Genomic DNA, 19,359 nt, shown 5'->3' with positions numbered 1-19,359 from the left:
ATTTTGTTATTGTTATCACAATTTATGTGATTTGATATCGCATATCCATTAAAATTTACTATAGCTGTAGTTATTTGTTATCTTTATGCTAGAGTTAAAAGTGTTTTATAGACTGTCACTACAGTATTAAAGTGTTTTAAATTGACTGGACACTTAACCTTTACCAGTGAGTTTCTGCTTTCACATATTTCTGTGTGGCTAATTAGCATCTTTTGTTTCAACTTGAAAAACTTTCTTTAGCATTTCTTCGAAGGCAGATCTAATGCTGACAGACTCCCTCAGCTTTTGTTTGTCTCCATAAATCCTTATCTCATCTTCATTTCTGAAACTCAGCTTTTTCAAGCCTAAGGAGAGATTTCACTTTCCAAAACGACTGGACTCAGGGAACACAGTGACTCCTCAAGCAATTCTAGGATTTTACTAATATGGATAGAGGAAAACGGGCTTGGGGATGCCCCAGGAGTGCATGTGTACCGTAGTGATTTTAATTATCATAACCTACAAACGAGAAAACTAAGACTTAAAAATGTACGTGCTTACTCAAGAGCTCACAATTTAGGCCTGTTATAGCTGGAATTGAGAATGACTGAAACAAAAGTCAATTTTTTTTTTTTTTAAGATTTTATTTATTTGACAGTGAGAGATACAGCGAGAGAGGGAACACAAGCAGGGGGAGTGGGAGAGGGAGAAGCAGGCTTCCCGCCGAGCAGGGAGCCCGATGTGGGACTCGATCCCAGGACCCTGGGATCATGACCTGAGCCGAAGGCAGACGCTTAACGACTGAGTCACCCAGGCGCCCCCAAAAGTCAATTTTTTAACCTAAATGTCTCCTTGATAATCTTTTTAATATGTTAATTCATTAAACATAGATTTATTTAAAAGCTACTAGATCAATTGTGCCAAATGCTGGTGTTTTGAAAATAAATAAAATAACAACATAGTATACACCATCAAGGATATCACAGTCCAGAGGGGCCAGGCATAAAACAGGTAGTTTACCAATGAATGCAATTTAGGTAAAAAGATAGTTGTCGCTGTGCTTTAGGGATGGACATAGATAAAAGCAAGCACTAACAAAGTTCAGTGGGACCTATAGGAAAGGAAACAGCTGAACTGAATCTCAAAGATTAAGAGCCAAAATTTACTGAAATTTCTTGGACTCATCCATAAGGAAAAAAAAAAAAGAAATTTATTAACAATGAAAAATTTATTTCCTTTTTTTCCCCCAACTCCTGATTTTATCTACTTTGCTTTTCATAGTCTTTAGATTTTGGCTTTTTTTGTTGTTTTTTTGAGACTTAAATAAAAGCTGGTGTTTATGGCTTTAAAATTTCTAATTAAGCTTTGACATTTATAAAAATTTATCACATTTGTAAGTTCCCAAGAGGGAAAAGAATAATTTACTGATGGAAATCAATGCTTTATTATTTACAAAATAAACTCATATTAACAAAAGCTACCAAACTATTTCCTTAATCAACTAGCAAAATGCTTTCAATATTTTTTCTGCCCTATAAGTATTTTAAAATATCATTGTACTATGATATAAATAATGTTTGTTTATTATAGCAGCAGATTTAAAAACCCTCTTTATTTTTTTTTTCTAATTATGATGGTAGAAATGAGTTCAATGTATCAGAAATCCACAGTTACTTGTGTAGAAGAGGGAAAGAATCTTTTTAATTCTTTGGCTAAGGCCCTATAAATTGGGCTAACAGTTGATATTAACAAAAGTAAAACAAACTGAAATTTATTAACATGAACATCAGGCATACACTCTAGAGGTTAGAACTTGAGCTTACATAGCACTTAACAAAGGAGCAATACGTTTTTAGAGGGGTGAAAAGACAAAGGAAAAAAAACTTGAGCTTCTAAGGATGTCAAATCGCAAGAAGAAAATATATGGGGAAACAAATGGTAGTTAGGGATTAGTTTATATAGGTTTGCTATGCAGATTCCTCTGGTGATGACTCTAAGCTGGTAAGGATCTAGAGTTGTCTCCAGTAATTAACTTCTGTCCTTCTTGGTAGGGGGCAAGTGGAAGGGTGGAGACACTTAGAAATTTATGTCCTTCCTTTAGGCAAATCAGGGGAGGACAGAGAGTTTTCTTGTATTTGCTTCCTCTTGATTGCCTTCAGTTCAAAATAATTCTTATGCCAAAGGGGTAGCACATTCCATTCCGAGACTCTTCACCTGAAACTACATAATAACCTATTGTAAAACCATTTAAACATTGGGAGTAAGATTCTGTTATATATGCCTTTCCAAATGTAACAAACCAGGAATAAACTAATAATATTTTTGTATGTTGTTTATTACTTGGCACAGTTAACTTACTTGTTCAGAATCTTGGTCATTCATATAGCATTTAGAAATAAAAAGTATTAATGTCAAAAGAAAATTTCAAAAAAAAAGTAAAAAAAAAGCAAATGTAAGGGAAGAAGGAAGAACTTTCTCCTAGGGTATGTAACTCAATTATTTATAAAACCATTCCCTCAAAGTAGCTAGGACTCTTGGGAGGCCTTTTTTGCTCTCTTTGTTTGAAGTGAAGAGCTAGAAATAAAATCAATAGGTTTACTCCTCCTTACATCTTTCTTGGAAGTGGCAAACAAGTTCTGCCCACTTTTCAGACTTAATGAAAACTCTAATGCTAGCATGGTACAGATGAGCTGAAAATATCACAAGACAGTCAAAGTTTGAGGCATGGACCTCTCAGGAATGTTCAGACATTTATAGTCTCATTTCATAATTTCTACTATATAGTTTTATTTAAGAGTGATGAAAATTATGGAAACACTAAAGATTAAATATTCTTCTAGGTATGAGTAGTTTATACAGTTTATATAACTGCTATGAATATTCTTTTGATAGTTAGGAGTAGAAGAGACCTCCAGAGCTATTCTAGAGGTTTTAACCAATCACATTCTAAGGAATGCATACAATTCTAAAAATTAATAAAACAAGTGTTGGAAATACGACTGCACCTTAAATAAAATTTGACAGAAGAGAAACTTTACTAATAATTACTATAGAATATAAAAATACAAGACTGAGATCTTAGAGGGAAAAATGGCATTCCCCAATTAGTAAGATCCAATGGAATGTACAATCTCATCACTTTATTTTAGTATAAAGTTTGCATAGAGAGCACATATTCTCACATTAGAGATGGAGGCATTCAACACTTCTGACAGCCAGATGTCACTGAATGTTATATTCCTTTAGCCTGATGTCATCCTCCTCAAACTTCTGATTAAAATAGATCTTAAGACATTTGTTTCTTATAATGAAAAAATGTGCTGGTTATTCTCATAAATTTTATACTGCTCATTAGAATTCAGTAAACTGATATACTGTTTAGTATTAGTTTGTAAGTTCTACTAACATGAGCCAATTCTTAAGACACTGAACCTATCTTATTAGTGCCATAGGAGTAAGCTTACACAATGGACAAATTGAGGGAAGCATTAGGCAAAGTATATGTTATGGCAGTCAAAATACCTGTTTCAAATACTTTACTCCTCCAGAAAGTTAATGTAGAAAATTAGACACACAAATGAAAACTCTCATTCGTCATCCCTGCATAATTGACAGAGCCGTTTGTTACAGAAGTTTTTTGTTTTTTTTTTTAATTTAAAATGCAAGTATAGGATTATCTGACCTTTATTATGGAAAACTTTCCAGAATAGTAGAAGAAATTTCAGTTTGATTGAGAGCTAGAGCAGATCCAATTGAATGAGAAAAATATAAGGAAAGGGAGACTGGAAACAGTAAGTCCAACCTTCTTGGATGTCACTGTTTGCCTCAACTTTGACGTAAATTAATTTGTGTAGGGACTAGCAAAGCCAAGGATTCAATAACTGAAATGGGACAAACAAGTTAGCTTACCACAGTTCAGTACGTGCTGGTGGAAGATATGAGACTTCTGGGTTCGAGACAATGGACATTCTTACTCATGGTACAGAGGCAGCATGAGTTTTCTGTTCACAATGACCTCCCTTGTTACCAAGTTCCACTAGGCAATGCATAGCAGCTCAGAAACATGCTACACACACTATACGCTTGCATGACTGAGGGGCAGCCACAAGTTTAGGGAATCCCAATCTTTCAAATGCAGCCACTAGGAAGCATGTCCAACCTGTGTTCCAGAGAGAGACACTTTTTTTTTTTTTTAATTCTGGGGAGAAAAACAATCTGTCTGTTACTGCCCTGGAGAGAAGTAGCATTTCTAGCCTTCCAAACAAACCTATCAAGGATCTCAATGTCTCTATTCAGAAGACATTTGGGACCACAAGAGACCCATTTATGATTTGTCTCTCAATTCATGGACTGTGCTCATTGACCTTCATTATAGTGTAGATATGTAGTTCAGAAGGAAAATAAGGGAGATTCCATAGAGAAACTTCATGTGTAATGATATTATTGTCTTGGTGATCGTTTTCATTTTCTTTATATATATTAGTTTATATATATATATGTATGTGTGTGTAGAGAGACATATATATATATTCACACACATACACACACACACACACAATGAATTACAGAACTATTTCCAACATATTTGTTAATTATCTGGAACTTTGTGCATTATATGCTACTTTTGCACAGGAGAAAGTTCAAATAAAATGCTTTTTTTTTAATATAGTGCTTTGATATTGGACTTCCCAGCCTCCAGAACTGTGAGAAATACATGCTTGCTTTTTATAAGCCACCCAGCCTATGACATTTTACCCATCCATTGTATTGTATTCTCAGTTCCCTGGTGAGTGTGTGTGTGTGTGTGTGTGTACTTCATACTCAATACCAGTATATTTTCCTTTGTTTCTCCAGACATTTCTCTTTTTTTATATTAAAAATTTTTATTTATTTGTCAGAGAGACAGAGAGACAGAGAGACAGAGCATAAGCAGGGGAGGGGCAAGCTCCCCGCCAAGCAAGGAGCCTGATGCAGGACTCGATCCCAGGATACTGAGATCAGGACCTGAGCTGAAGGCAGACACCCAACCAACTGAGCCACACAGGCGCCCCTTCCCAGATATTTCTTAACTGATTTAGAACAGTAGAAATTTCTAAGAACCCAAAGGAAGAATATTTTCTGACTTTTTGCATTTTCCTTTTATTCTTTAAATTCCAGTTAGTTAACATGCAGTGTCATATTAGTTTCAAGTGTACAGTATAGTAATTCAGCACTTTCATACATCACTCATCACAACAGGTGCCCTCCTTAATCCCCATCACCTATTTAACCCATTCCCCCAACCACCTCCCCTCTGGTAACCATCAGTTTGTTCTCTATAGTTAAAAGTCAGCTTCTTGGTTTTCCTCTCTTTTTTTCCCCATCTTTGTTAGCTTTACTTCTTAAATTCCACATATGAGTGAAATAATATAGTATTTGTCTTTCTCTGATTTATATTGCTTAGCATAATACCCTCTAGCTCCATCCTTCATCCATGTTATTGCAAATGGCAAGATTTCATTCTTTTCTATGGTTGAATAATATTCCATCATATATATATATGATATTCCATCATATATATGTATATATACATATATATGCACTTCTTTACCTCCATTTACTTATTTAATCATTTATTATAACTATCAATTCATGTATTTTAGTTTTATACACTGCATTATAATCCCATGCCACTTTATTTATTACTCAAATTTCTCCAGCTTTTGCCATTGCGAGTTCTTTTAAATTGTCTCCTATGTCCCTTTGACATGTCCCCATCCTCTTGTTTTTGATTACTACCTTGTTTTCTGCCACTACAAGATGCCAAAGGTTCATCTTGTTTTTGCCTTTCCCAACCCTAAATTTGGCCATTTCTTACAGAAATCCTATTTCCTTTTATTGGAAATCAAGATCTGGTCTCTGGGTTTGCCTGTTGAGCACAGTTTGTAAAATGGAGACAGATACGCTAACTCAATCACTTCAACTTTTGCTACAAATCCCAGTCTTCACAGAAAAAGATGAAAAATGTTGTTTTTTGACAAATTAAAAAGAAAAACAGACTCTTAAATACAAAGAACAAACTGGTAGTTGCCAGAGGGGAGGTGAGTTGGGGGGATGGGTTAAATAGATAAAAGGAATCAAAAGTACACTTATCTTGATGAGCACTGAGTAATAATGTATAGAATTGTTGAATTATTGTTTTGTACACCTGAAATTAATATGATACCATATGATAACTAAACTTGAATAAAAATAAATAAATAAGATGTTCTATTTTGGAGATTATATTAGGTGTATTAGTCTGCTTGCACTGTCATAGCAAAAATATCATAGACTGGGTAGCTTAAACCACAGAAATTTATTTTCTCATAATTCTGAAGGCTGTAGGTCCAATATCAAGGCGCCAGCAGGATTGGTTTCTTCTTGGCTTGCAAAAGGCCACCTTCTTTCTCTGTTCTCACATGACTTTTCCTCTGTGCACAGAGAGAGATCTCTGTCTCTTATATGGTTATCAGTCCTGTCATATTAGGGCTCCACCCTTATAACTTCATTGAACCTTAATTATTTCTTTAAGGACCTTGTCTCCAAATATAACTACATTGGTAGTTAGGACTTCAACATATGCATGTGGAGGGAGGACCACTCAGTCCATAACATTAGGCAAAAGCATAATGGTTGAAGGATGGTACATTGTTTTGTGCCTTGCAAAACATTATCTACAAAGAAATTGATATCATTACAATTTGGCTGCTTCAGCAGTTGAAAAAATGGGGAAAAAATAACAAATGACTTGTATTTGCAATAGTACTTTAACTCTTTTTGCTTTATGTGAGCATCTTTATAAATTAGGCATTGTTTGACATGTAGTGACAATCTCAACTTTTAAAAAGTTTTGTATTTTTTGATGAAGCATCCCTCTGATATATCAGTGCTACTCTTAAAATCCGAAAATATAAATGAAAAATCAAACACTATCACTGGAGTCCCTGATATTATTTTGAAATAAATTATCAGCTCAACTATTCCCAGTAATTATGAAAGAATTAAGTCACCTCTGTTTTCTTTGACAATTGTATGGCATTTTGCGTATTCTTTGAAATACCAAGAGAAATATTTCATTTTCTGCTAAAATGCAGAAAGGCATCAAATTGAACATAAAATGTGATCAATTTTCCTTTCACTCTCCTTTTTTTCCACTAGATTTTTTGGTTCAGTCAAAGCAAACAAATAGATGTTTTATTAATAATTTTATAAATGCTTTTTTAAACTCTGATAAAATTTTGGCAACAAATCAAAGGAAATGAGCAAATAGTGAGACAAGCAGATGCAAACAACAATAAAAGCAATCAACATTGATTCTATTTTTGCATGATGGTCCTTGGTGGCTTGTCTGTTGTTTCTGATGATTAGTGCCTCTGGAAAAAAATTTAGTGAAATCAGTGTTCCATTTATTTCCTGTATCTTTTCAGCGGCTGGAGAGATTGCTAAAACTTTAAGTGATGATGAGCTAAATCCACATATAGTATAAACCTATTATTTCTTATACTTTATTTAACTATTTTTAAACTTAGTATTGTGTGAAAACTACTGCAAAAATATAAGAACTTAAAATCTGTATGATATTTTAAGAAATAATTTAGTAAATCATATAATTCAAATTAATATTTATTTTTACAAAGTTATATAAAATAAAATATGGGTGTATAATTGCTCATTCTCTTATTTTATTGCTTATTGCCATTTATTAATCTATTCTGTTTTATTAATTTGTTGTTGGAAACATTTGAATGTCCTTATCCATCTGCATTTGTAATTGATTATAAAGGCACATCAATTACACATAACTAGAATAGCTTATAATTTTTAAGTTACTAATTTCTCTCTTTTTTTTCTTTTCCATTATAGTGGCCCTTGGGATATTGTCATTTTTAGACACTTAGCCACAAGAAGAAACTCATAAGACAAATTAAATATTGATGTTCACAGTTGTATAGTACAACATTTCATAGGCTTATACCAAATAATACTACTAAGTACCTCCTTGCTAGGATATTCTCTGCTGATGAAAATTCTTTATCTTCTCACCCTATAGGGAAAATAGACAGATAATTTTAACACTGATTATCTGATATTGCACAGTTTCCTTTTTTCCCCAAAAAAAACAAGTGGTCAAAGACTGCAAAAACATTGTTGATATAACAAGGTTTTAGGGGTTTTTTTTTAAATCTATTTTCTCTGATGTAAACAAACCTTTATGTCCCTTAGAAATATGCCAATATCCATTTTAAATGATTGTAATATTTTATGAATGGGAGAAAATGCACATTTTTATTTGGTAACTGATTCTCTTTCCTACTATAACACAAAATTTTAAAATGACATTTAAGAAAACAGAATGGCTTGGTTTTATTGAAATCTTAGAATTGACACTGTCTTAGTCTGTTTGGGTGTTCTTACCAGGTTACCATAGACTGGGTGACTTATAAACAACAAAAACTTACTTCTCCCAGTTCTGGAGGCTGGGAAGTCCAAGCAAGGCACAGACAGATCTCTTGTGAGGGATCTCTCCCTGCTTCATTTTTTCTGTGTTCTCACGTGGCAGAAAAGGCAAGGAAGGCACTCTCTAAGGTCTCTTTTATAAGGACACTGATCCTATTTATGAGGGCTCTGCCTTTATGACATATCATCTCCCAAGCCCCCACCACAAGTATCATCACATTGGAGTTTCAATGTATGCATTTTTGGAGGACACAAACATTGTCTACAGCAGATAATAAACAGGTGCTTACATATAAAATGTTGTGTAATTCCATAACACATCATCTTTAATTTGGTAGTTTAGGAATTATTTTTAAAATGAATCTGTTAACCATTTTGTAAAATATCTCTCAGAAGCAGATTTTAGAAAATTCTGTCAGTTGTTTTTTGGGTTTGCCAGAGTAATAACATGGAATACTTGAAATAATCTATTAATGACCTCATCTATCTTGTACATCTTGTTCTATATTAAAAGTTGTTAAAGTCATTGTGACAGTTGACAATGGATATATACACAGTTGTCACTATTTACATATTTTGATAATAGATGTAATAAATAAGGTTCTCCATGAGGATGGCAGAGAGAGAAATGAGTAAGAAGACAAAAGAGATAAAAGGAATAGCATATGTTTCACGGCAAAGGTCATTGGAATATCTCCAAGGCCTAGAGATTGATGAAAATTAAAGTACACATATTTATGGTTGCTTACAATATATTGCCTGCATATTTCCTTTTATGTGGAATTTTAATCATTTTCAAAGAACAGTTCAAATCAAATCATTTTAGAGTCCTTTCTTTATACTATTTGGGAAGTTTATGTCATGATTTCTCTGTTAAAAACATTGTACTGATCACTGCGGGAGTCTGAACAACTATACAACACATTATCCTTAAATATTGGAAGCTTCCAAACTAGTCTGGTATGTCATATATCATCTATTAAGCAAGATATTATAAGTTCAGTACATGATAAGTAAATGTACTGTTTATGATTTGACAGGCTTTATCTTAAACACTTGACATTTATGAAGGCACTGAGCATGCCCTACATAAAAGAATAAAGTTATTGAATGATAAAGTCAGAATATATACTAAATAAATAGCTGAGCCTGATTTCTTAAACCTGATGCTATTGTTTAAATCTTCTCCGAAAAAGGCATTGCTATGGAGATATTTAAGGCGTAGGATTGTTTTTTATATTGATTGTTAACACTGTGTAGGGTAAAGTAGGTGGAAAATAAGGCTAGTGTAATTTGTACCACAGGGAGTAAGCTTGAAATTATGAGACCCAGAGTTCATCTAGGGCAGCCAGCATATTGTCCTCTCCTCACCTACAAAAAGACAGAAAGACCTTCATAGAAATCTCTGTGAGGTGAGTGGAAGGTCCCTTGGTTTTATTCATCTTAGAATGTGATCAAGTGTCTCCAGGAGAGAGTTTAAAGGGATCTAAAAATTTATTGCCCTTAGAATGTACCACCCAGTAGCTGAGTAAGTGTCTGGAGAACAACTTCAAATCCCAGAGGAAGGATTGAAAAGACCAAAGGAGGCCTGAATAGTTGTTTTAAGGAAATAAACTTCCAGTTAATTTCTGTAACAGGCGACAGGGTTTGTGTGGTTATATTCAACAGAACCATGAAGAGAGAGGTTTAAAATCCTGTCTGATTCTGTCATCTTCATTATTTCTGGCATTTAGCTATATCAACAACTTGCTCAGAGGTCAATATGTAAGCAGGTATCACTATACATAAAAAAAAAAAAAAAGGGCAACCTATATTTGTCAAGACAGAATATCCATGACTCATTAAAAACAAAACAATTGCTAAAGGGGATAGATAATCCCTATGTCCTGGAGCTAAAATTAAAATTTTAACCTAATTTTCTGTTAGTTGAATTAAAGAAAAGGTATTCAATGCTATAATCCATATTATAAACTTGGAGACAATAAATATGAGGCATATCACAAATCTCAGAGCAAAAATAGAGATAGAAATCATGAGGGAAGACATGATATAGTCTTTGAAGATACATTCAAGAGTCTACTTAAAAAAATAGTGTCTTCACAGGAAGAAAGAAAGAAGACTTTTAAGACATGGAAAAATTCAAGAAAATTTCCTGAGCTAAGGAACAGTCTAAGTTTGGAGATTCACATAGGATTATCCAAGTTCCAGTCTGGACTGCTAAACACATGAATATAATTGTGCATATCTTGATTTTTGAATTAAAAATATGAGAAATAATAAATTACTACTTCTGGTAGAAAGAAAACTGAGGTCACAGAATAAGCCAGCACCCTGAAATCTGGAGAGATAGAAAAATACAGAATCACAGTCAGGATCTAATTACCAGAGGCAGGAGCCTCTGGAGACATAGACTTATAGGAACAATTAAACAGGAGCTGTGATGAATTACTTGAGGCTGTATGTAAACTGGGTTGAGCATTAAAAACTCCTGGGAGCCCATAGTCTTAGAAGGGCCCCCGTGCATTGCTGGATTTTACCTCTAGGACCGACTAGGTCCTCATAGTAAAGAGCCCATAGTCTTAGAAGGGCCCCCACACATTGCTGGATTTTACCTCTAGGACCGACTAGGTCCTCATAGTAAAGAGCCAGGAATTTTGTTTGTCTAGCAAGGAGAAGTAAGAAAAATTATTGTGAAAGTACCCAAACCCTTCCCTATAACATAGGTCTGCAGTGGAAAGTGTTTCAACCTGCTGGATTGGAAGGACATTTACCCAATTCCAGCCCCTTTTAGACTTATTGTCTTACCTAAAATGGGATGCAAAAAAAAAAACAAAAAACAAAGAACCCACTTGTGATGGTCACTGCCCCCTAAAAGATTAACATTTAATCATAAGACAATAGATTGCTTCCCTTTTCTACACCCTACCATTATAATAGGAATCCAGTATGATAATACTGGATTACAGTTCAAAGAGCTTCAGAGTTTATACTCTTGTTAAGGGGAAGAAGAAGAAAAAAAAAAACGACATTAGAGAAATTTGAAATCTCTGATATCTACAGCTACAACAAACATTCCATATAGCCTAGCTCCTAGAAATATTAACATAATAACTCACATTTACCTTATAACATGTTATGGCATACATCCATGTCCAAAATTCAACAAAAAATTGATAAGTCATGTTAATAGGCAAAAAAAATAAGATAGTCTGAAAAGAAAAAGCAAGTAATAGAATCAGACACATATATGACACAGATGTTGGAATAATAATTAAAAAAATTAAATAACTATGATTAATATGTTAAGGGCTTCAGTGTGAAAAGAAGACAATAGAAAGAAAAGAAAGAGATGCAAACTCTAAGAAATAACAAAAGAAAATGCTAAAAAACAAAATCACTGTGACAGAAATGAAGAATGCCTTTGATGGAATCATCAGTAGACCAGATACAACCCACAAAAGAACTGGTGAACTGGAAGAATTTCTGAAACTTAAATGCAAGGGGAAAGAGAAGGAGAAGAAGAAGAAGGAGAAGAAGAAGAAAAAGAAGAAGAAGAAGAAGAAGAAGAAGAAGAAGAAGAAGAAGAAGAAGAAGAAGAAGAAGAAGGAGAAGAAGAAGAAGAAAATGACAAAGAGAGAACTTAAGAATTGTGAGATAATTTCTGAAGGTGTAACCTAGATATAATTGGAATACCAATAGAAGAAGAAAGAATGAAATAGAAAACCAGTTTGAAGCAATAGTGATTGAGAATTAAAAAAAAAAAAAAATTAATGATGGTTACCAAAGCACAAATGCCAGAATTTCAGAGAATATGTAATAGGACAGATACCAAAAAATCTACACATAGGCATATATGCCAAAAGTCAAAGAAATATGCAAAGTTGTGAAAGACTCCAGGACTTGGAAGTGGGGTGAGAAAGCCATGTATCCATAGAGGAGGAGGGTAAGAATAATAACAGATTTCCCATCATGTGCAGGCTAGCAAGAAGAGAGTAAAGTGAACTACTTGAAGGGATTAAAAAACAAAATAAACAACCCTAGAATCATATATATGATGATTATATATATATATAATATATATATATGATTCATATATATATTATATATATATAGACTCAGATCTAAATAAAGGCAGAACATTAGAAAAAGAATAAAGGTTAAATAATAACTTGTTTATTCATAATTCATCTAAAATATATTTGCTTAAAATAATAACATTAAGAACTTATTGGGTGATAACAGTATGAGTAAGTGAAAAGAATTACAGAAATGCCATAGGGATGGGAGGGAGGAGCTGGGAATGCTCATTTATGAGACTATTATAACATGAAAAGCAGCATCAGGTTGCTTGGAGGTGGGAATGGTAAGTTGCAAATGCATGTTGGAAACCCTTGGGCAAACACTAGAAAATTTAAAAATGAAGCACAGTCAATATGCTAAGAAAAGGTATGAAGTGGAATCATATAAAATCCTCAAAACCAGAGAAAGCAGAAAAAGAGGGAAGAAATGGGACAAAGAACAGATGCAATGAATAGAAAATAGTTATAAGCATGGTAAATACTAATCTAACTCTTTAAATAATCACTCTAATCATTAATGGTCTACATATACCAATTAGAAGACAGAGATTGGCAGAATAGATGAGAAAGAGGGAGAGGGAGAGAGACCCAACTATATGTTGTCTATAAGAAACCCACTTTAAAATCAACTCAGATAGGTTAAAAAGTCAAGGGGTAAAGATATATATCCTCACATTAATTTCTGACCCAGCAATTGCACTACTGGGTATTTACCCCAATGACACAGATGTAGTGAAAAGAAGGGCCATATGCACCCCAATGTTCATAGCAGCAATGTCCACATAGCCAAATTGTGGAAAGAGCCGAGATGCCCTTCAACAGATGAATGGGTAAAGAAGATGTGGTCCATATATACAATGGAATATTACTCAGCCATCAGAAAGGATGAATACCCAACTTTTACATCAACATGGATGGGACTGGAGGAGATTATGCTAAGTGAAATAAGTCAAGCAGAGAAAGTCAATTATCATATGGTTTCACTTATTTGTGGAACATAAGGAATAGCATTGAGGACATTAGGAAAAGGAAGGGAAAAATGAAGGGAGGGAAATCGGAGGGGGAGACAAACCATGAGAGAAACAAACAGGGTTTTATAGGGGAGGTGGGTGGGGGGATGGGTTAGCCCGGTGATGGGTATTAAGGAGGGCATGTACTGCATGGAATAATGGGTGTTATACAAAAACAGTGAATCATGGATTACTACATCAAAAACTAATGATGTATGGTGACTAACATAATAAAAAATAAATAAAATAAAATAAAATAAGAAAGAAAGCTAGAGCAGCTATATTAATTTCAGATACAACAGACTTTGGACCAAGTTAAGTTATCAGGGATGAAGAAGGTAATCATATAATGATAAAGAAATTAATTCTCTAAAAATTATAAAAATCTATAACACACTTGCATTTGACAACAAAGCATCAAAAATCATGAGGCAAAAACTATACGGAAGAATAAACCCCCTATTTCAGTCGGAGAACAACAATCTCTTGCAGTAATTGATGGACAAGAAGGCAAAACATGAGGAAGGATATAGTTGATCTGAAAAGCACTATAATCAACTTAATTTAATTGATATATTTAGACCATTTCACCAAATAACAGCGGAATACATTCTTCTGAAGCTCACATGGAATATTCACTAAGAAAAACTGCATTCTTGGCCACTCACCAAATTAAAAAAAAAAAAAAAATAGAAGTCATACAAAATATATTCTTAAATCTTAAGGGAACTTAATTAGAAATCAATAATGAAAGAGCTGGGAAAATTACCAAATATTAGAAAGTTAAATGTTAAATTACATATTAAGAAATTTAACAACACTCTGGAATAATATATTAGGTCATGGAAGAAGTCTCAGGACAAATTTTAAGACATGTTGAAATGCACATTGAAAAAAATATATTAAAAGGAAAATATAACTTACCAAAATGTGTGAAAAGAAGCAAAAACAGTGCATTGAGGAAAATTTACAGCATTAAATGATTGTGTGGGAAAAGAAGAAATATGTAAAATCAATAGTCTAAGCTTCCATCTAGGGGAACCAAAGAAAGAAGAGAAATTTAAGCCTAAAACAAGCAGAAAAATAGAAATAAAACCAAGTAGAGCTTGGTCTAGGAAAGCAGATACATGCAAAAGCATGGTCAGCCAGGGGGGCCCAAGTCCTTGACTACAACTCTATTCAGAGACTGAATTGGGCAGTGCCCTGATTGGGCACCTGGTTTGTTATAAGGACAACTTCCCCCCATTAGGCCTGCTGGGTAAAGTCTTTGTAACTGCCTAGAGCCAGGACTCAAAAATGACATCGATTTTTGGCCATGAGTTAGATTCTTACCAAATTTTAGAGAAAATGAATTTCCTTAAATACTTGTTTTAGAGAAAATAAAAATGGCTGAAAACTTACGTGTTAAATGCAGAATGAAATAAAAGAAATCCAAAGGATCTGGGAAAGAAGAAACGTGTGAAAATTACTTGATAAGAATACAATAAAAAGTCAAAAATTTTTTAAAACACTAATTAAAAACCTCTGGCAAATGGTTCAATACCCTACAATTATTCTGTATTTTTTAATAACAATAGAGGAAGAACAAATAACATTAGCATATATATATACACACACATATACATATATACAGTTATGTATATATTTAATATATATTATTAATATATTATATTATACATTATATATATTAAAGTTGACCCTTGAACAATGCAAGAGGTGAGGGTCCCAACCCACCAGGGAGTGGAAAATTTACATATAACTTGACCTTTCAAAAACTTAACTACTAATAGCCTACTGTTGACTAGAAGGCTTACTGATAACACAGTTGATAAACATATATTTTGAATGTTATATGTACCATACACTGTATTCTTACAATAAAAGGAGCTAGAGAGCTGAAAGTGTTATTAAGAAAATCATAAGAAAAAATACATTTACAATATTGCACTGTAAAATATCCACATATAAGTGGACCTGCACAGTTCAAACCCACGTCGCTCAAGAGTCAACTGTAAATGAATATATATACAGAGAGGGACTATCTCTCTCCAAATATACATGTATATACATATATACTCATATACTGAAGAGGTAGCACTTTTAAGAGAATGTTATGTAAAACTTGTGTGATAAATTTGAAAATTAGGCCAAATCTCTAGAAACATACAAATTATTAAGCTGTAACTGTGAAGTCCTAAAACTGACAGAATTTTTCATCCATTACAAATATTTCCACAAAGAAAAGATCAAACTCAAATGTTTGTACAGATAGCTTTTCTAAATATTTAAGGTCTAGAAATTTGAAAATTATGTGAAATGATACAGGAAATAAAACAGGAAGGGAAAGCCTCAACTAATTTTGAAAACCAGTTAAATATTGTTATCAAAGCCAATCAACGACTGTACGAATAAATAAAATTACAGATCACTATCATTTAAGACCACTGGTGCAAAATTCTATCTCAGCTGGATAAAAATGAGATTAGGTTATGATCAGATTGGGAATTATAGGAATAAAATGTCAATACAATATTATAAAATTATTTACAATTAATATGGTAAACACAAAAGGATAAATGCCTAAGTTATCTTAAATGCAAAAAAATTCTATAAAATCACTCATTTATGATTTAAAAAAGTATAAAATAAATACTTTTAAATTCAGTAACAGAAGATAATCTGCTAAATTTTAAAAACAATAAACATCATACTGAATGGTAAAATATTGAGTTCATTGCTATTATAGTCAGGAACAAGACAAGGATGCATGCTATCACCCTTCTGTTCAATGTTCTTCTGCAATAATTTTGTATTGTTGCAGTAATACCAGATGAAAAAGAAATATCTATATTTCTAGTATAGAAAATTAAATAAAATGTGATTTAGGGATTAAATACAATGCGAGCTCTAATGAAATAAAAGAGCATAATTAACACAGTCATTGTAATAGGTGTCCCGGGAGAAAGGAGGTGGGAGGAAGGATGACATAATCAAGAATCTAGGCCAGGCATTTAGAGACATGGCATCATTGTGTTTCTTAAGTTGAATGGTGAACACACTAGGATTCATTTTATCCTTGTTGTTTCAATTGCATAAGAAAATTCTACACTGGACCAAGAAGCAAAAATAGATGAGTTTAAGGTCACTCGATACCCAATTCAGGGCTTCCTTCCACTGAGTTATCTAGCTTATAAATTATTGGGATTCCAGAAATGTTTCCTTCATGCACTACAATATTTCATTTAAGGAAAAGTCTTTTTAAATAATCTGTCTTTCAATATAGCTAAGCACCTTCTTCATTCATTATCCAGCACCTGGATGTGGTACGTCTGGTAGTAAGGTTTGAGCTAATTCATTGTGAGTCAGAATCAGGGAACTTTGTCTAGATCACCATAAATGTAGATTTTTTTTCATCTCCTTATGGATAAATCTTTCAAAAGATGCTAATAATGCTTTCAGAAACAATAATTTTGGTTTAAACTCTGGTATATAGAGTGGAAAAGGAATGATAAAGTCAAGGAATGTGTGTAAATTGTCTCAACACTGTAATTTATTTAAAAAATGTTTAAATTGGATTATAAAGAACATACAATGTTATATTAGTTTCAGATGCACAATATGACTCAACAATTCTATGTGACTCAGTGCTCATCACAATAAATGTATTCTTATCTAACACTGTACTTTAAAATTAAACAAATATCTACTAAAACACATTAAGATATGAAAATGTCTTAATTGCATTTTACCATACTTTAATAGATTTTACACTGAGAATTCAGTTGATTAACTAAGGATTTAATCTTTGACCATTGTCTAAAACCAACCATACTATGTTACATGCTTAAGTATGTAAGTTAACATGATTTTAAAACAAATTAAGTAAAAATAACATCCACTTTGAAAGGTACTTAAATTAAATAGCATGTTCTTATAATATTCATTATATTCAAATTCATTTCCACTCAATATTCCCCAGAGATTGAAATTCAGAAACATGTGAATCTGTTTTTATAGTTTTCTGTACATTTGTGAAGACACACTGCCCTCTTTTGAACAAAAGCAGTTAAATTTCAGGGGAAAAAGTGAAGCAAAACCAAAATTCACTGAATGAAATAGGGAGAGGATGCTAAACAAATCAGATTATCTTTCCCTTTTACAAAGGGTTAAAGAATGACTGTGGTATTGGATTTTAATTTCTCAAGGCCAAACTTTCTTTTGTACATTTTTTTTGTCTTTTGTTTACTTTCGTGGGTGCATTTGAACACAACTTGCTGTTTAAAGAATTTTTATACACTTGGAAATTTTCTTCTTAAAAATATCTAATATTTACAGTAATTAATTAAAAAAAGCCTGATATTCTCTACAGATTGTCTGTAATTTATCTGAGGTGTTTATGACTGTTTTACTATTTGCTATCATTCATCTCCACAAATGCTTCGTCTTTAACAAATGGTTACCCACAGTTTAGCGACAAGGCCGTTGCAATAAACCTGTCAGCGTGAGATCCACTGTGTGTATACAAGTTTATAAGATGGTCTCTGTGGTAGATGGCTACTTAAAATTTATTTCATCTATATTAACTTTTTCTCTTATTTTGTAATCTTTGGAAATTCTAAGTTAAAAAAATAAATATAGAAAACAAAATGAACGTGGCAATTTCATAATTGTCAGTCATTTCTAAGAAAAATCTTGAGACTCAGCATGACAAAGGAGCATTTTCCATGCAATATTGATGTTACAGATATTTTGATCACTGATTCTTTTTTATTGTTATGTTAATCACCATACATCACATCATTAGTTTTTGATGTAGTGTTCCATGATTCATTGTTTGCGTATAACACCCAGTGCTCCATTTAGTATGTGCCCTCTTTAATACCCATCACCAGGCTAATCCATCCCCCACCCCCTCCCCTCTAGAACCCTCAGTTTGTTTTTCAGAGTCCATAGTCTCTCATGGTTCGTTTCCCTCTCCGATTTCCCCCCCTTCATTCTTCCCCTCCTGCTATCTTCTTCTTCTTTTTTTTTTTAACATATATTGTATTATTTGTTTCAGAGGTACAGTTAATCACTGATTCTTGAGTGAAAGTAGATGAGTACAGAATATGGTAGCACTGTAATAAACAAATGGAGTGTAATTACTCTCTTTAATAGATACTGTTCTAATTAAATTTAAATGAATTAATTATTCACATTTGTTAAGTCCTATTCTCCTTCTGTTATCCAAAAGTATAGTCCTTTGGGAAGAGTAAGCAAAAGATTTTCTTCTGCCTTCTGCATTTTGCCCTCCCCCAACAGATAAGCTGTTCTACATTCAATCTTATTTGTCCTTTGTTGTGTCAAATATGAATGATTTAAGAAGATAGCTAATTATTGAGAAGTTTTGTTGATAATAAAAATGAAAATAAGATTGAATGTACAACAGATTATTGCCACTTCTACTGAAAAATAAGAGGTACCTTCAGTTCCTGGACAAGATGGTTAAGAGAATCACCAATTGAATTGGAGGTTCCAACAAGTACCTGCATGGTAGAAAGAGGAAGTAAGGTAGTAAGCGCAGGAAGCTAACCAAGAAAATAGCAATCTAGTATAATTAGGAAGAGGCTGCAGAGGAGATAAAAAGACATAAATAGAAAATGGGGTACAAAATAGATCATTTATCATGTCCCCATTCTCAAGAAGAGAAGAACAGGCTGTACTCCATATATATTCCACCACACTTTACTCACACCGCTTGGAAAAACAAAACATAACTTAAATAATCTAATAGCAACTACAAAAACCTAATGTCCATCACTGAGGGCATGTCC

The sequence above is a fragment of the Mirounga angustirostris genome, unplaced genomic scaffold, assembly GCF_029215605.1.
Source record: "Mirounga angustirostris isolate CCGP_5_RB_7025 unplaced genomic scaffold, mMirAng1.0.hap1 SCAF_1, whole genome shotgun sequence".
NCBI lineage: Eukaryota > Metazoa > Chordata > Mammalia > Carnivora > Phocidae > Mirounga > Mirounga angustirostris.
The sequence above is the reverse complement of the archived record's forward strand: the minus strand, read 5'-3'. Positions refer to the sequence as shown.